Source organism: Cydia pomonella, chromosome 18, assembly GCF_033807575.1.
Source record: "Cydia pomonella isolate Wapato2018A chromosome 18, ilCydPomo1, whole genome shotgun sequence".
In the NCBI taxonomy this organism is placed as follows: domain Eukaryota; kingdom Metazoa; phylum Arthropoda; class Insecta; order Lepidoptera; family Tortricidae; genus Cydia; species Cydia pomonella.
Window position 1 is genome coordinate 3,090,939 of NC_084720.1, and position 17,702 is coordinate 3,108,640.

At 37.3% G+C, this 17,702-nt stretch overlaps 1 protein-coding gene across 3 annotated transcripts in view; it reads right to left on the reverse strand.

Moving 5' to 3' along the window:
• The window catches only part of LOC133527819 (zwei Ig domain protein zig-8-like), a 299,524-nt gene extending 291,511 nt beyond the window's left edge, over positions 1–8,013 (reverse strand). For all 3 annotated transcript variants that reach the window (XM_061865003.1, XM_061865002.1, XM_061865000.1), the window contains exon 1: positions 7,462–8,013. The gene's annotated coding sequence lies outside the window, so the exon portion shown is untranslated. The remainder of the gene's footprint in view (positions 1–7,461) is intronic.
• Positions 8,014–17,702: the final 9,689 nt, after the last annotated feature.

Here is a 17,702-nt window from a genome sequence, read left to right on the forward strand (position 1 = left end):
AATAAATAATGACAGATCCTGTATTTTAATATTATATGACAGACATAATTTTCCTAAAAAAATATAATCTTGTCTTCGTCAGTTGGGTAGAAAGTGTCAAAAATAAGTGTTTCATTACTAAGCAACAGGATATAAATGGGTCTCCGTCCCTAAGGAAAAATATCCGTTTTCCATCTTCCTTTCTCTTAAAACAAACATTTTGAAAAATTGAAGGTACTGTGATGAAGCAGTGTTTTCTTATACATCATTACAGTATAATTAACTCGTTTGAAAGAAATTACTTTTGTCTTTAAATTTAAAAATCGTAGGTGAGTCATTATTATCCTCGTTGTCTTGTGACCACTTTTAATGTAATAGGACAGAAAATAATAATAATAATAATGCAGAAGGCAGTAATTTTGGACACGGCGCGTATAGTACGTCGGTTCCTCTCTCTGCGGCCCTGACCACCGGCAGCTTGGGCCCTGCCCCGCTGCTGGCGGCACCCTAGATTAGGTTTTTTATTAATGTGTTTATATCTTTTGTAAGTGTTTTTATATTTTACTTTTATATCCATATCATAAAAAATCCTAACCTAAGATATTAAATGAATAAAGATAATAATAATAAAATGTGTGAATGTGTGAAATTATTTGGATGGAAAGTAGAAGATTGGTAAATAGGTGTAACATTTATGTCTGTTTGATGTCTGTTGATTGTTTATTGTGTATTGAATTTCCACGTTGTTACATAAAGGTGTTACAATATAATTTTCAGTACAGTTACAAGGACCCTGTATGATTGGCGCTTCCCCTGTGATGTCCCTGCGGACAAAGGACATCCCGGCATCAATCCCGGGATATGATAGAGAAACAAAAAAATAATCTCCCAAAAAACAAAAGCGATTGGCGTGTATCTCACGCACGATTTTCTCTTTACTACGCATGCACTAATCAGCGTGAGCGATAATCGAGGACGTATAATAATAAATAAGTAATAACCAGATAAGTGCGAGTTCGTTTAACTCGCGCACCGAGGGTTCCGTACAAATTTTCAAGTATCTCATACAACTTCTTCATGTCAGCATATTTGCGTTCACTACTGAACATTTCTTTCATGGATTTCCATGTTGTGCTGTATGCGGCGGTTCTATGCCAGGTCGGCCCTGCCGTCTTTCTGATACCGTCCGACCATCTGGCTCGTGGTTTTCCGTCACCTCGGCTTCCCAGTTGAGGTCTCCGGAATAGTACTCGCTGGCCCCATCGGTCATCATCCCTGCGACATATATGGCCGGCCCATTCCCACTTCAGCTGCGCAATTCTTTTGGCGATGTCGGTAACTTTTGTGCGTTGGCAAATGTCCACATTCCGAATTCTGTTTCGCAGGGATATGCCGAGCATCGCGCGCTCCATAGCTCTCTGTGCCACTTTTAACTGGCGGACCCTTCCGACAGTCAACGTCCATGTCTCGCATGCGTAGGTCATTACTGGGAGGATGCATTGGTTGTAAACCCTACAACATTAACCCTAAACCTATACCTATATCAAACCTAAACACGAAATATTATTTTACCAGAATTATACTAAGTATTGTGTACAGTGCCACATATTGGCAAATCGGCTAACTAATTTGCGCGACTTAATAGTTTCCATGCAAAAACTTACAAACTACAAAAACAATCATAATGCTAATGATCAGAGAGGAAAATGGGGACTACGTTTTTATGGATAATTGGTCACATGACTTCGTCCTTTTTCGTCTTAAAACTCACCATTAATTTAGCTATGAAAGACGCGAAATTAACTGATCCTTAAAAAAAGATTCTACAAAAAATACCCTCTCAAATTAAAATGTCCTCAATTAAGAACACGTAAAACAATGTCGTCCTTGGTAAACTTCGTTGGACCGGGTGTCCCAAAAATAGGACAAAATAGCAAAGTTACTTTGAAGTTTTATTAGGAAGGAGTTTTCCCTCACGGCACGTTAAGGCGCGAACAAGCCTACCTACAGGATGCTTAACAAAGTGTACTTTGCAATTTAGGAACTTGATATTGATCTTAACTTTCAGAATTTTTAAGCGGGCTTAGTCTTTATGGCACACTTGGTAAATCAGTTCGCCACGTTGAAATACAGCGTGACACGACCACAAAGGGTAAGTTTAGGCTTTCATAAACACACTTTCTATGGAAGATAGAGGCAAGGAACAGAATCTCCATATACCAAAAAGTATCAGACAAAAAACCATAAATAGGTGGCGCTACAATACCTAGAATACTTGAGAAAAAAATCTAATCATAGACAGCGCACTTCACTCCGTCAATAACGCCTAGGTTCTTAGCTACTCTGGAGAGATTTGGAACTATTATTTATAGCTGACAGCTGGACACTTTTGCAACAGTTCTGCCTAAGGATATTTTGTTCCTTGCCTCTACCTTCCATTACACTTTCATAGGTTTTATAAAAAATGGACGACTTACAAAACGTCACTTTTGACACTGACATATTTAATCCATATCGTATCTTTAGCAATGAGAACCAGTGGTTTTTATACCAACCCAATATTTGACGTATCTGAAAGTTCGAATCGGGCCGATATTGAGATTAGAATCATGCCGACAGGATTTTTTTTATACCACGACAGTGGCAAACAAGCATACGGCCCGCCTGGTGGTAAGCAGTCACCGTGGAAATTGTGATTAAATTGTGGAAATAATTATTAAAAACGGCGAAAAGTCGTCTACCGTCCATATTCTGTAACAATCCCCTTGTCTGTGTACATACGTATTTCTTCAATTATTTGTTAAATTAAGCCTATCCAAAAGCGACTTTGAGTAATTCTTTCATAGGGATCATCATTCTACGCGTGAAGAACCTACTTCTATTACCTACAGATCGTGTCATTTACGACGACACGTGCCTTAATTCCTATTGTCATCTTAATAAAGGTTAGATTTGACAAATCGGCGCGTCATCGTGGATGACTCGTCAGGCAAGCAATACTCGTATATTAGTTTCAAACTTCAATGTTCGCAGTAGGTTTCCGGGGTCTTTGCGATAACGGTCGGTTCAATACATTCAAATCGAGAAAAAATATATCGGGACCGTCTATTTTACCTGTGAATATATAAAAAGAAGGGGAAAACGAGAACTCAAATGTACGGGATCAAATCCCGTTCAGTTAAAAATAATGGATTTTGATGCTTTTCCTCGACCGTAATGTGGTGTGGTGTGAATTTTCAAGGTTGTGTTTTATCTGTTTTTGGTTCTTTTTTTTTCATTATTTTAAACTGCTGTAACATTGCCTGGCTTGAAAAAGATCTGGGGGCCGATTTTTGAATTTCGACCACTCGATTTCCTGTATTTTGTTCAATAATATTTTCACTACTAGGCATTTAAATTCTCCTATTGGAATTGAAAACGAGTGGTCAATACCACTCGATTCCCAATTTCTATCGCTCGTATTTCAAAAACAGCATTTCGCTGTTTTCCACAGATTTTTGAGTGACGAAATCGAGAGCTCGAAATTCAAAAATCGGTCCCCTGTACTCTAGCAAATCACCAATTATATTTATATTTAATTCTTAATAATAGAAAGAGGGCACCACATATCAGATGGCGAGAAAACAGGACTCATTTTGTGACGACACTGGCAGACTGCACAAAACCGTGACGAGTGGCGGAAGACAGAGGAGGCCTTTGCCCAGCAGTGGGACACAATGTAGTCTATTAAAAAAAAAAAAAAGAAAGAAGAAAGAGAAGTAGAAAGAGGGTGACTGTTAAGAGTCCGCAGCAAACTCGGCCAATTTTCACGTTCCCATGCAAACTGACTTTCGTTCTCATTATAAAACTACGAGTTGGATTGTAATGGAACTTTGCACATACAATGCGATGAGGTATATCTATGCCTGTTATCTCTAGCTTATAAAATAAACCAAACAGAGTAAAAACAAGTTTTGTATGAAAAACTTAAAGTCGCTGTATTTTTTTAAATATGGTATCTGAAGCTATATAAACTATATATGGGCATATATCTGATCCTGTTCTAAGTCCAATGTTACAAAACGATCTAGCTAGTCGTTTCAAAATGAGAGCGTAACTATGTTTGTATGGAGAACCGAGCTGCGGAAGGACATAGCCAGCTATTTGCTAGAGTATATCCGTTTTCTGAACCTACTGGCCACCACCACCAGACCACCACCACCACGACCAGTTTGGCCTAGTGGGTAGTGACCCTGCCTAAGAAGCCGATGGTTCCGGGTTCAAATCCTGGTAAGGGCATTTATTCGTGTGATGAGCATGGATATTTGTTCCTGAGTCATGGGTGTTTTCTATGTATTTAAGTATTTATAAATATTTATATATTATATATATCGTTGTCTAAGTACCCTCAACACAAGCCTTATTGAGCTTACTGTGGGACTTAGTCAATTTGTGTAATAATGTCCCATAATATTTATTTATTTACTGGACCTTTTTTTTTACCTTTAACATACCGTAAAGAAAGAAACCAGTGGGGGCGAAACTGTTCCTTTCGGTCATTCGGCTCCGTTCGGCTCAGCATTGCAACGAGCAATTATTGGGGTTGGCACAACATGACTTCCCTTTACATGTAGGTCCACTGATAAGATAATGACTTGAATTTTGACAACCCTAAATAAAAATAGTCGAAAGGGATAGTACCATACATTAGAAAGGGACAGCATGATTCGTCCCTGAATCGTTGTCAAACTTCGGTTTTGTAGGAAGTTTCTTTTCTGTACGATAGTTACTACTTATTCTGTCGGCCCGATTCGAAAAATGAGATACGATAGCGATAAGTTCTGGTTTAGATAAGTTCTCATTTAGATAACGTTTGTATGTCGTATAATTGACAGAATAAGTTCTGGTTAGGGTTCCGTAGCCAAATGGCAAAAAACGGAACCCTCGTCATGTCCGTCTGTCTGTCCGATTATGTCACCGCCACTTTTTTAGATAAGTTCTCATTTAGATATCGTTTGTATGTCGTATAATTGACAGAAGCTGCTCGATTCGGGCAACCAATGTCACTTTGACGTTAGATATATCGTAGATAGATGTTATTGGGATCACAGCGGAATGGAAATAATCGTGAAATTTGACATGTCGTTTAGTTATCGATCTTTTAAAGATCTTTAACGGACGTTGTCGTTGAGATTCAAGATGGCAAAGACGTCTCAAGAATATTTTTTTGTGTTTTGCTCATTAATGTTGTTTAAAGTGTAATATTGATAGCTTATTATGCAGTGAACTATCGTGGAAGCAGGCAGCTAATGAAAAACTAATCTTGAAACGCGTTTAACCATGTTTTAATCAACACCCGGCAATCCATCGTGGCTTTTAGTAAAGTCCAGCTATCTCCTTTCTAAAAGCATCCAACTACCGAACAACGTCGTACTCTACGAACACACACTTAACCTTTCGTATGCGCCTGTCAAAAATTTGCCATTTATTTAGCAACCGTGACATTTTCACGTTTAAGTTAAATTTAGTTCAATATATATGGAGCAGATCTACTCCTAAGCATACCAAAGGTTAAAACTTACAACGAAACTTGACGTTGGCAAAATCATCATAGATTTGATGGAAGCCATATTTGAAAAGAAGATCTTTAAGTCTTAATCATTCTTCGAATCGGGCCGTATTACTTATTCTGTGACGAAACGCAACTGTCATGTTGGCTAAGCACCCTGAAAATGATGCTATAAAGAAAAGGAATAGGTACATTGAAAGTTAAAAAATGTGCTCGATGGGCTAATGTATGAAATTACTGGATTATAAGACGAAATTCCCAAAAGCTTTCCATTGGGATTAGGGTTGCCACCTTTTTGCGCCCCAAATAAAGTATTTCTCGTCTGACGGTACAAAAATAAAAAGTACACGGCATAAAAATAAAGTATTTTATTGTATTTTTTTAAATACATATTTTTTGTTTGATTTCGCACTGGCTAACAGTTTCTTATCAGCTTGAAATATGTTTATAGCTTCTAAGCATGGCATGCACAAATTTAAATAAACTAGTAGTTCATTTCTGATAAGCTTAATGGAAGCATTGTTTCTTAAGGTTGCGTTCAGGAACATTGTCAAATGTATTTTCCTGGTGAATATAGTTATGAAATTTCCAAAATTTGCATGTTTCGCTTAAAAAAATATAATTAATGAATAAAGGTCGTAAATAAAGTATTTTGGCGTACTTTTAGTGCTTCGTAAAATATAAAGTACACAAAGCTAAAATAGAGTACAATACTTTTTATAAAAGTACGGGTGGCAACCCTAATTGGGATATAGATATCCATTATTGTTTAGAGTTTAAGTTACACCCTTAAATTTAAAAACTACATATGTTTTTGGCAAAAAATTCTTATTTGTTACAAGCTTTTATCGCTGACTGTACTTTTTTTAGACAGGCGACTAATGCTCATCGAGCTAATTCTAAAAACCCCAAAAACAATTAGATTGCGTTGTTTCCATTATCAGCAGTGATCGGAACTATGGGAGTAAAACTTTAACAAAACTTATCAAGCGGACGCAAAAAGAGTGCTTATAGCCTTAAACATATTCGAATATCTATGAATGTAAATATTTTTATGGCTGTAAGTACTATGCTATTCCTATCCCTATGGACATGAATATTTTTAGGGCTGTATGCAATATTTTATGTCCGCTTAACAAGTTTTGTTAAAGTTTTACTCCCATAGTTCCGATTACTGATTATCAGATCAGCTCGATGGTACCATAATATTGCATTGTCACCCGACAGATATGCATGCAAAATTTCAGCTCAATCGGAAACCGGGAAGTGGATCAAAATTAACATGCAAAATTTGATTACAGACCGACAGACAACGGCATAGGTGAAACTAAAAGCTTGTAAGAATATACCTAGGTTATTCATTATGCAAATAAGTATTTACATTCATAAAAAAGTTTTCAATATGTAGTCTCCGATTTGGAAGGTCAGATAGCAGGCGCTTTCGAAAAAACTAGTGCCTAAGGCCAATTCTTGAGATTAGATGCCAAACGGATACCAGTCACATAAGCCGTGACAAAAAGCCGGGGAAACGAGAGAAAGATGATGTGGGTTTGTACCTAATTAATATTAATTTTATCATTTAAGTATTTAAAATAATTAAATATATTGGATCCCTGTGAAAAACGATTTTTTATTAATTATTAACAAAAAACTTTTTACCAGAGGGTAAATTCAATCTTCATTCTAAAAACCAGATAAGGAAACAAAAGACCCTAAATTATCGTCATTACATCTAAATTTAAACCTAAATTGACATATTCAGGGTCACAACCTTTAACCTTTTTCAGATCGTTACATCACTACCGTAAAAACTAATTTAAATTTAATAATTAAGTTACCCGATCCTATTAAAAACTAATACCTTGCACAGTATTAGAACTTTTCTTAATTACTACGCACTATACTCAATTAAAAATAATTTAAAAAAAACTTACGTCGCTCAGTAAGTATTCCAAATTCGAAAATGCACTCACACTCACACACACACATAGGCAACACTGTTCGGAAATCGATGTTTTTTTTTCGGTCCGCAGAGACGTGCGTTCCGCTGCGCGAGTAGTCACAACTGAGGCGCGCGGAGGGTGGCGCTGCGATCGCCCGGGACTCAGACACCCGGTATCTTTTCACGATATCTGGAATCGTATAATTACCCCTTTTAAGTCTTGCAAACTACTTTGATTATGATAAATCGTTAAAACAAAGCGGTTGACAGCAAAATAACCATTTTATTTAAAGTTGTACAGTTATCAAAAGTAGCGGACCAAACTACGCACGCGTCAAAAGTATCTACAATTAAGATAATAACTTAACAAAAAGAGCTAAATTATATCCATGTAAGTAGACCGTGACAGATAGATGATTGTGAACTAAATAAATTATTAAATATTATAGGGACATTCTTCCACAAATTGACTAAGTCCTACGGTAAGCTCAAGAAGGCTTGTTATCGGTATTCAGACAACGATATGTATATACTTAAATACATAGAAAATATCCGACTCACGAACAAATACCTACCTATGCTCATCACACGAATACATGCTCTTACCGGGATTCGAAGCCAGGACCATCGGCTTCATAGGCAGGGTCACTACCCACTAGGCCAGACCACTGAGATGGTTAGACCGGTGATCAAAACAAAGCGGTGTACTCGAGATATCTCTAGATATATCTATATGTATAAGGTGCTAACATATTAGGTTAGGCCTGTTGTTTACCTCTTCTTTATGTGTTGTATTATTTGTACTGTTTCGTATTGAGGTGTGCAATTAATAGTACATTACGATACAAGTGCGAAAAATAGGAAATTCGAAACGAGTGGCGATAAATTAAAACACGACCGAAGGGGGTGTTTTATATCGACACGAGTTGCGAATTACTTATTCGCACATGTATCGTACAACGTTTTACAGTACATTATGGCCCTTTAAATGTTCGACACAGTAACGTAATATGCTAATTTTCGCACTAGTGCGGTAGCACCATATGTACTGTAAAGAGTATTTGTATTGTATTGTACCGATATTTTAAGAGATTGTACTTTACATTAAAAAAAACTGTAAATCGAAATTAAGAAAACTTCATAGCATTTTTTTTAATTTACCGAACAAAAACATTATAATTATATGTAAAAATAATCATCATGTGAATTTAACTGACACTTTCTGTCATGTCAACAATTGTTTGTCTTAAATGTCATTATGGTACGTGAAGTGGCCAGTTAAATGTTATTGGCAAAATCCCTCCTGCCAAAACACAAGAGGGGAAAGCCAGGAAAAAAAAAAAAAAAAAAATGTTAGGTAAAAGAGGTTCTAAAATTTGTTCTAAGGGGTCTCTGAGACCCCTTAGAACCCGGTCTCATTTTTTATATCAAAAAACATTTTTTTTTCTAAAAAACACCAGAAGAGTGGCAAAGTAGCTAATGCAAATTTGAGTTGCTATTTCATGTTAGCTGGTGGAATTTACTTTTAAGTGTTGACTTTGAATGATTAATATTTATTAGCGTTCATTTGGCTTGATTAGTATTCTTCTCGCGTTGGTGTGATGTTTTTTTTTTGTTATAGCTAAGTTTGTGGCGTCGTCCTAATACAATGCGACAACGCGATTATCGCAAGTTCGCGCGAATTTTACTCGTCGCGCGATTGTCAATTAGGACATCTATTCGAGTTTAATATGTTTGATCGTGCGATCGCGCGAGTAAAATTCGTGCGAACTTGCGATAATCGCATAGTCGCGTTGTATTACGACGACGCCTGTTTTCGCTTTCGCTTGGTTATGGGCTCGGTTATTGGCTTGTGCACAAATCACGCGAGGTTTTCGGCTACTTTTTTACCCCCCCCCCCCCCCCCCCCATTTTGTTTCGATTTTTCGATAACATATATCTTACACTTTACAAAAAAATTTTTTTTGCTTTAAACCTTACGTTACATTTCATATTATAAATATTTATGAGTAAGTAACAGGTGTATTAACAGTAACACATTTACAAACCCCCTTGGTGATACTTGGTGAGGTTCTTGGCTATCCCCCCTCCCCCACATAACGTCACGTGATTATTTTGAATTATTTTATTCAACTTAATTTTAAGATAAATAGTATTGTATATAGTAAATCTTGTTTATTTTTCTATTTTCCTTATAAATGTGATGATATTTTCGTAAATTAGACTCGCATTTTGAAGTGCGAAATCTTCACGATTTAAGTATGTTTAACGAAACCGAGAAAAAGGGGTTGGTCTCGGACTGTCTAGAACACAAAATAACTAGTGTAATATTTTGCCTATATCCCTTTTAGTCTACATCGCAAACGGTCTAGAACACAAAATGACTACAATTATTTAGACCTTTATTTATCTACGTATCGTCGATTTGCCTTTACGTTAGCGAAGTCGACGGAGCCCCGCTACCGCGGGGCTCCTATTTCTGTGCGTTCATTAAAAGATGACTAACTAACGTAACCTACCTATAAGTGGTCATTTTGTGTTCTAGACCGTTTGCGATGTAGACATTTTATGTCAGTTTCGTTCACTGTAGAAAAATACGTGTGGTCTAGTTAATTGAACTAGAATCACTCAACGTTTAACAACTTGCCGTATTGAAAGTCAGCCATTTGAAAACGACAGATTCACTTAACTCCAAGTGATTAAAACGTAACCTTTAAATAATATGTATAAAATAACCTCACATAATTTAACCAAACAATAAATTAATCAATGTCGAATTTAACTAAATGACTACACAAAGATGAGCCATCTGGTTAAACGTTGCGATCAATGACTTGGCTGATTGTCGTCCAGCCATTTCATCGGATGCCGGCTTTAATGAACGGCCTAGGCATCTAATTAGCTGCCAAATTTAACCAATTGACTGCGACATATACACGTCAAAGCGCTATATTTATACTATTTCTTTATAAATGGAACCATAATCACGTCTTTATGCTTTAAAAGCCATGAACATTTAACTAAATACGCAGAAAAGTTGTCTGCTTAGCATAATTAATTATGGTAATATGTACGTGATCCCAACTTTTGGCCTAAATATTTCAATTCCAGTGTAGGTTTTTTGTTGGATTTCAGAGGCCTATAAATCCTAGTCTTTTGATTCTGTCACACTTACGTGCGAATTTACAAGCGCGACAGAGAGGTAACACGTCGAACGTGGTTTGAAGATTTTTAATGCACAACATATATGCTAAAATTTACAAATGGTTTCGTGACTCACGAAAGTTTCATATTGATCTGTAAAGTTCTTAAAACCATTTATTTTGTCAGTAGGATCATTTGTCAGCACATGAAACCTGGTGTACCCTGTCTGCCCTACGTCACGCACTTAGCTAAGTAAGTTTAGAGTTCACGAGCCGAAAATACCGTGTCACGGTGTATTCCTATTTGTCCCTGCTGAGCACAGATGGAAATAGGTGCATTCATATAACAAAGAGAATTTGAAACACATCTTATCTCATAATTTTATCTTTCGACACATCATTAAAACTTTTAGAACGCTTTTTGACTTTGATCCTTATCCTTACACTGATATGTGTTAAATTTAAATATCAAAAAGTGGCGCCATCTAATAGATCAAAGGCCAAAGGTATGGCGGCATTGTTTCGCGCGATGGCGCCACAACCTTTAACCGATGCCGGGTAAGATGGCACTACTTTTTGATATTCAACAAATTTAAGACTATCAGTGAAAAAATTAGGATCAAAGTCACAAATGGCGTTCTAAAACTTTAACCATATGTCGAAAGATGGCAATAAATTTACTGTGGCTACAAAATTATCTTTGACAATCCAACTTTATTTCAAATTCTCTTTGATATTAATCATTCCCATTTGTCCCCGCCTCATGTATGTGTCCCCACCTCATGTATGTGTCTCCGCCTCATGTATGTGTCCCCGCCTCATGTATGTGTCCCCGCCTCATGTATGTGTCCCCGTCTCATGTATGTCCCTGTCTCATATATGTGTTCCCGCCTCATGTGTGTCCCCGCCTCATGTATGTGTCCCCGTCTCATGTATGTGTCCCCGTCTCATGTACGTCTCCCAGCCTCATGTATGTGTCCCCGCCTCATGTATGTGTCCCCGCCTCATGTATGTGTCCCCACCTCATGTATGTGTCCCCGCCTCATGTATGTGTCCCCACCTCATGTATGTGTCCCCGCCTCATGTATGTGTCCCCACCTCATGTATGGCGGCGCTCACATGGGGCGGGGATAAATTAGAATACATCCTTGTCACGTGGTTATGACGTACCTGTAAACTCGATTCAAAGTAACCCCTTTGAAACGCGAGGAAACGGGATTTATAACCTGTAAGAAATTGGTTTCAGCGATTGAAGCATGCTCGCGAATTGTTATCACTTGGCACTGCCTGTCACTTTCGCACTTATATACTTGTTAGAACGTGACAGGCAAAGTGACAAGTGATAAAAATATGACCGTGCTACAGTTGTTTTTCTGGGTTGCTACCACCCCATAAAATTCTTAAGCTTGCGTTCAAAATATACGGCCTATTGCTCAAAATACCATGAACAATGTTTCCCCGCTATTCAATGTAACCCCCGTTTACGGTAGCGTTTTGACAAAAAGTGCGAGATAACTATATATAAGTACCCACTTATCTATCAAGGTAAGATTAAAGCCACCCCACACTAGCGTCTCCCGAGCATCGGCGTATTATAAACTTTATGGCTGCTGCTCGTCGCAAAGCTGGCGCAACTGCGCAGCGACGCCATTTTTCATAGCGCTTACAGACGCCGACGCTCAAAAGACCAACAGTTGCGCCAATGTTGCGTCGAGAAGCAGCTATAGAGTTGACTAGACACTGACGCTCTGGAGATGCTAGTGTAGAGTTGTTCTTATAAAATAACAACAACAATATTAATCATTTACGCAGTCAATACATTTTTATTGCTTTCCAAAATTGCTTCTGACTACGCGTTATTATTACTTGTCCTACTCCTCTACTGTTATCTGTCATTTATGCATTCATTAACACGAATATAAGAACATACATAAAAGATTTCAAGAAAAGTCTATATTGTCTATTCCTCATAAAAGCTCTTGTGCTTTTATAAGCTATAACGTTACTGCGATTAATGGCTACCAACCTAACAAAACCAAAACGAATAGTTTTAAACTAAGTGCATTGCTGCCAACTTACAAAATATTCATTTGGTTGCATAGTAAAAATAATTACTTCATAAGTCAGAAACACGCATGTGACACCCGTAATATACACCCATAGACTACGAAGACCGCTTAGCGTTGCTTATTAGTCTCCGTAGGCTACGGTGGCCAAAATTGAGAAAAAACTGTCCAAAAAATTAATTTAGCAAGTAGCAAGTACCAGGGCCTCATGAGTTACGAAGAGGTGTCGCCGACCGGCCGGCCGCGGCCCGGGGCGGGCCGGGCGCGTAACAAGGTATGCTCGCGCGTCTTGGCTATATACTTTTGCTGTAATTTGTTTACCTAAATTGAGATTTATTTTTGTTGACTCGTAGGAAAAATATTGTATGCAACGTTGTATAAGTAGGTCAAAAAATTCTCGTGGCGTATTCCTTTACAATGTTCGCCTACGCCTTCGGCTCCGGCTCACATTGTAACTGACGCCACTCGCCTTTTTTGACCCTTCTTATACAACTGTTGCATAAAATACTATAATATTCTGGTATAATGAAATAATTGTATTATTTCTAAATATTACTAAGACTGAGACAGGCAACACGATGGCAAGCACCTACTTCATAGTCAATGGTTGACTATAGTATAGTGTGTATAGTGTATGTATAGTGTGTAGTTGGTGTAGTATAGTGTATAGTAGTAAGTATGGAAGAAACAAATGAGTATTTCATACTATTTCCTATGGGCAGTACCTACTTCATAGTCAACAGTTGACTATAGTATAGTGTGTAGTGTATGTATAGTGTGTAGTTGGTGTAGTATAGTGTATAGTAGTAAGTATGCAAGAAACCAATGAGTATTCCATACTATTTCCTACGGGCAGTACCTACTTCATAGTCAACAGTTGAGTTGAGTTTGGTTTCTTGCATAGAAAATATACGTAGTATATATTTTATAGTAAAAAAGTAGACTATAAACAACAGCATTATTTATTTCACCGTTTTCACTAGTGTTAGCGAGTAAGACATGCTTGAGTGTATTTTGAATATTGGCCATCGTAGTCTTGAGTAGGCATATTGTTAAATTTCTATATATTTCTTGTATATATTTCTTCTTTACCCTCTTAGGTCGTTCGCTAGCTGGTGCGGTTGCACGGCTGACCCGCTGTCAGCGGATTAACGAAAAATAGGAAATGCTACGCTAAGTAACTGGCGCGGATGCGTTCGACGGATTTTACCATATTTTATCTATAATGGCACCCGCGTGCGTATGCCCGAGCTGCATTAGCGCCAGATAGCGGACGCGCTTATTTATAAGTATAACATTTATAACGCTATAATAATCAACACCTTCAAACTCAACGCTCAACAAAACACCCAAAACCATAAAACAATCGTCACCGAGCTGAAAGAGTAATTAATGTAAGATAAAGTTATAATAGCGCCTATTAGGAGGGCCGTTAAAATGGCCGGGATAAGGCTCAGCTGCGCGCGCAGGTGGGACCACTTTATACGGCGTTCTAATATTTTGAGTGCATTTGAATTGAAGTGGATTTTATTCCGAAAATCGGCCCATGGAAGCTAAGTCAAAATCGTTAAGGCGGAACTTATTAATGTGTCCGTTGCAAACTCTTTACTTTTACTCTTTAAGGATGCAGCATCAGGTTTTTGTCTATATGTTATTAAATTCGAAATTGAAGTAAAATTTTCATTCAATTCCAAAATGTCACTTACTTATTTCAGGTCTTAGATTAAGTATATTAGTTGGGTCTTGGTTGTAATTTTATCCAATTCATATGAATATTGGTAAATAATAAACTATGCATCTTCAATTATTTATTTACAATAACAATATACATAATAGATATATACCACATATACACCACCCATTTGTACCATTTTTAAGTACAAATTATTGTGCAATAAAGTTCAAATAAATAAATAAACATACAGACGTATTACTATAACTAGCTTAAATCTAAAATAGGCCCTTGAGGCAATGTACCAAGGATACAGCCGTGACGTCAACCTGACGCTTCACAATTTCTGCAAACAACGAGTTTCAACGATTAATCTCGAAGATGAAAACTCCCCTTTTATTTCCTCTGAATAATTACTTCTATAAAGTGATGTAAACATAATTTATTAATCATACACATATTATGAATTTTATACGTGGTAGGCACGACAGCACACGACCAATTTATTGGCTCTTGGCGTTCAAAGGGAGATGTAGACTAGCAAGAACTTGCATGCAATATACGTTACATTGCCGACTAACAAGGTAAGATGGATTCAAAAGCTTGATCAGATACCGCAATGTAATGAAAATTGCATGCAAGTTCTTGCTTTTTATCTTGGCTACGGCCCCTTCTTTCGAAAAGATACAACTTCAAAAAAGTAGTGAACGGCGTCAAAGGGCATACAGCTAAGGTAGTTCTAGACTTACAAATAACCTCACACCGTCAGGGGGTCTGTATGTTTGTTTGCCACCGACGTTGCATTAAAAAAACACAAGTAGGTAGGCTAACCTAAAGTTCAAACTTGCATACGTCTGCGTGAAATTGAAAGATTTCTCAAGATATACATATAAATCCTTAGATCTAATCCATTTCGTGCGTTAAGTTAGTTCAATTTATTAGATCGACGAATTTCGTTAGAAGCAGTGAATCTTTTGAATTTTACTTTCATTTTAAAACGAAAACATTTATGCTTTTTAGCCAAAGTCCAATATATACTATCTTCCTTATATTGTGTATTCGAAAAATATGTCCTGGGTCAAAATTATTTTCGTTGTATTGTTTGTGACCACTCTGTCACGCTTGTATTTTTGTCTTCTATCAAATAAATAAAAAAGTTGAATGCTATTGCATGTCTTACTAGCAGTAGATTATATTTTACATGAGAACATTTAAAAACTAAATTTCATCCTATACGAAAAGCTCCACTCTGTCACATTTTTTGGGGACAAAAAAAGAGACAATGAAAAGAATGTTGACCCTCCTACTTAGTGCGGGTTGCACCACACTGATTTGATAGACTGACTAACGTAATTCTGCATATTTTTATCAAATTTATCATACAATAAACGGCTTTACACTCTATACATTCGACATACACTCGACTTTTTTATGTATTAGGTAAATAGAAGGCAAAAATACAAGCGTGACAGAGTGGTCACTAACAATACAACGAAAATAATTTAGACCCTTATATTAAAGAACGCTTTCGAAAGAAGTAAGATTTTTGTATAACTTTGTTATTAATAACCTAAAGTAAATAATAATACCTTATTAGATCAAAATTAAATTAGTAATAAACATAATAATGTCACAAAATCTTAAATCTCAATAAACTCAAAAGCAAAACCTAACCCTTAACATAAATCGAAGACTTAAAATCCGTTGCCAATTTCGATGCTAAATTTATATTTATCATTGTCACGTTCTAGGCTCTTAAGTTATTTGAATGAAGACGTTAACGATGGTAATTCAGTTAACGCTTGATAAGGGGGAAAGTTTTCGGAATACCTAAGATTTGTTACCTAAGTATTTTAAAGATTGGTGAAGTAAAGATTTAATGTGAAGAATATTGGAATATAAGATTAAAGAATTTATGTGAGAATACTGCTGGAAGTAGTTTTATGCAATGCAATGCTGTGCTCTGAAAAATTGTTTGACATGATGCCAACGGCCACTTTCTATCATCGCACCGCTCGCCGTCGGCAGGGTGTTCACCCTCATACACTAAGAGCCTAAAAAGTCGCGCACTTTGCGGTTTAACAGGAATTTCCTCCCGCGGACGCTCCGGCTGTGGAATGAGCTCCCTGCCGAGGTTTTCCCGAGGGTATACAGTATGGGGTTCTTCAAAAAAGGAGTGTACAGGTTTTTAAGGGTCGGTAACGCGAATGAACACCTCTGGAGTTGCAGGCGTCCATAGGCTACTGTGACTGCTTACCATCAGGCGGGCCGTATGCTTGTTTGCCACCGCCGTGGTATAAAAAATACAATTCATGTAAAAACCTGTTTTAATAAAAACTTTTCACAACGTCGAAAGATAGGTGCGACGACGAGCAAAGCGAGGAGGAGAGTTGTTGGTTAACCGTGAGCATATTGTGGTTTTCTTACGTCGGCAGCCGATCGTAAAATCAGAGGGCCTACCGCGAACCACGTTCGACGTGTTACCTCCCTATCACGCTTACGTACGAATTTACAAGTGCGACAGAGAGGCAACACGTCGAACGTGGTTCGCGGTAGGCCTCCAGGCCTATCGTAAAGTTCCTATGTATTTTTTTAACGATAGTCACATTAAATCAATAGATAGGATAGGGCCGATAGCTTGCTTCAGATGTCCGAAGGCCAAACAGCCTGATCGCCTTGCGATCTTTTATTTCAAGTTTTACGATAGATCAGCAAAAACCATCATCACCCCAATTTCCAAAAAAACAAACAAAAACGGCCCGATTCGAAGAATGATTAAGACACGTTTAAGGTCTTGGAAAGATCTTTATAAGATCGATAACTAAACGACATGTAAAAATTGACATTCATTTCGATTCCGCTGTGATCAAAATAAGATCTATCTACGATATTTCTAACATCAAAGTGACATTGGTTGCCCGCATCGAGCTGGCTTCTGTCAATTATACGACATACAAACGATATCTAAATGAGAACTTATCTGAACCAGAACTTATCGTTATCGTATTTCATTCTTCGAATCTGGCCGAAAGTCATACACCTAAAAACGGATTTTGCCCTGCAGTTTGTAACAAAAAACTAAAACAACGCAACAACAACACGTTACACGGACAATGTATTCGGAATATAAATCCGTTACCATAAAAACTTTATGGGGAAGACTGCTGTCAACTTTATTATCTTATACAGGAAAAAGCAGTTTACATAGGCTTATTGAGGCTAGGGACATCTCCAACATGGAGACAGCTCCAAGTTTGACGATAAACAATAAATATAAACCGAGGCGAATTGGAATCGGATCAGGCTAGAAATCTGTTGATATTTTAAATATTACTTATGACTTACTATGCGA